We start from the raw sequence: 1,835 nt of genomic DNA, 5'->3' as shown, positions 1-1,835 counted from the left end.
TAAGACAGTGTTTCTTAGCTACCCTGGTTTTGTAGTTCTTTGCCTCAGCTTCTCAAGTAGCAGACATTACATACCCATGCCACCAGGTTGAGCTTTATTGAATTGTTTTTTGTTTTGTTTGTTTTGGTTTTTCGAGACAGGGTTTCTCTGTCCAGCCCTGGCTGTCCTGGAACTCACTCTGTAGACCAGGCTGGCCTTGAACTCAGAAATCCACCCGTCTCTGCCTCCCAACTGCTGGGATTAAAGGCGTGTGCCACCACTGCTCGGCTGCTTCATTGAGTTTTAATGTATAGACCATGATAGAATTTAAATATAAATTTAAGCCATAAGAATCTGAAGGTGGAAATAGATTTATAAATTACTAGGAGTTATTTTGTAAATCAACAGAGGAACATATTTAACACTTACGACTCCGGTACTATATCACCATATTATACAGATGGAGAACTGACTTTCAGTGTGGAGGTTTGAATGAGAATGGCCTCCATGGAGTCACATATTTCCAGTTTAGTCTGCAGCTGATTAAGTGTTTGGGAGGATTAGGAGGTGTGGCCTTGTTGGAGGAGGTGGCACTGGGAGTGAGTGGGTTTTGAGGTTTCAAAAGCCAGCCTAGTATCTGCCCTGCCTGCTGCTGAGGTTCAGAATGTAACGCTCTCAACTACTGCCTGCCTGCTTCTTTCATGATGATCATGGACTCTCTAAAACTGTACGCAAGTCCCCATTAAATGCTTTCTTTTATTATAAGAGTTGTCTTGGTCACGATGCCTCTATACAGCAAGAGGACAGTAACTGAGACACTAACGTTCAGAAAATTGTTTTTAGTCATATACCATGCAAAATATGGCTGCTGGACTGCAGATGGGGTGGGGCTTCAAAGCTGGGTTAGGAAGTCTGGACTTGACTTTGTGGTGATATAAACTAGTATAGCAGAATTCATCAGTGGTTAAGACTTTCTGTGGCAACAGATTTTAGGACTTGGGAGGAGCCCAACTTTGAAACTACCGAGACACGGGGCCAGAAATGATTAAGAACCATGGCGTTATGCTAAACTAAGAGTGAATAGCTGTAAAAGGAGGTGTTTATGGGAAAATAAGGAGGCGGATCTAAAAGTATTTCAAATTTGATAAAATGTAGGGATGAGAAAAAGGTATCAACTCAGAGAAGAGAAGATAAAGTTCAGTGACAAAGTAGCTCACACAGGCTCTGCTCCAAACACACCAATAAAAATATGGACACAATCACTAGTTCCAGTCTCTGAAAGGCCCAAGTATATCAGTTAAGAATCAGAGGACACTCAAGATTACAGGTAGGGAACAGTGCTTTTGTTCAAAACCAATGCCATTTTGCCAATTCCTGCTAAATCCAGACCATATGACTTCATTTATTAGCTCATCATCAAAACAAACAGTGCAGAATAACTTCTTTTTAAAATGTCAGACTTATGNCTTAATACATCTTTATTTATTATGTTGTGTTCTGCCTATAGGCCTGCAAGCCAGAATAGGGTACCAGATCCCATTACAGATGGTTGNGAGTCACCATGTGGTTGCTGGGAATTGAACTCAGGACCTCTAGGAAGAGAAGTCAGTGCTCTCAACCTCTGAGCCAACTCTCTAGGCCCGGTTTAACAGATCTTTAACAGATTCAAACAAAACTGCAGGGGTTTCACACAGAGGGCTTTGATTAAAATGTGCACTCAAATACAAAAATCAGCAAATGTTATCTTTTCCCTGCATTGGAGTCTTGACAGAACTTTACAGTAGCAAACAGGCTATACACAAGACAGATTATTTTCTGGCTACACCAGTAAAGACCCAGTATTAATCTTGTATTGA

The 1,835-nt window shown here is 41.1% G+C and overlaps 1 protein-coding gene across 1 annotated transcript in view; it reads right to left on the bottom strand.

Annotated features, from left to right (window-relative positions):
* The window catches only part of Snrpg (small nuclear ribonucleoprotein polypeptide G), a 7,742-nt gene that overhangs the window by 4,942 nt on the left and 965 nt on the right, over positions 1 to 1,835 (bottom strand). The gene's annotated exons all lie outside the window — the stretch shown is intronic.

This window comes from Mus caroli, chromosome 6, assembly GCF_900094665.2.
Source record: "Mus caroli chromosome 6, CAROLI_EIJ_v1.1, whole genome shotgun sequence".
NCBI classification, from domain to species: domain Eukaryota; kingdom Metazoa; phylum Chordata; class Mammalia; order Rodentia; family Muridae; genus Mus; species Mus caroli.
The sequence above is the reverse complement of the archived record's forward strand: the minus strand, read 5'-3'. Positions and strand labels throughout refer to the sequence as shown.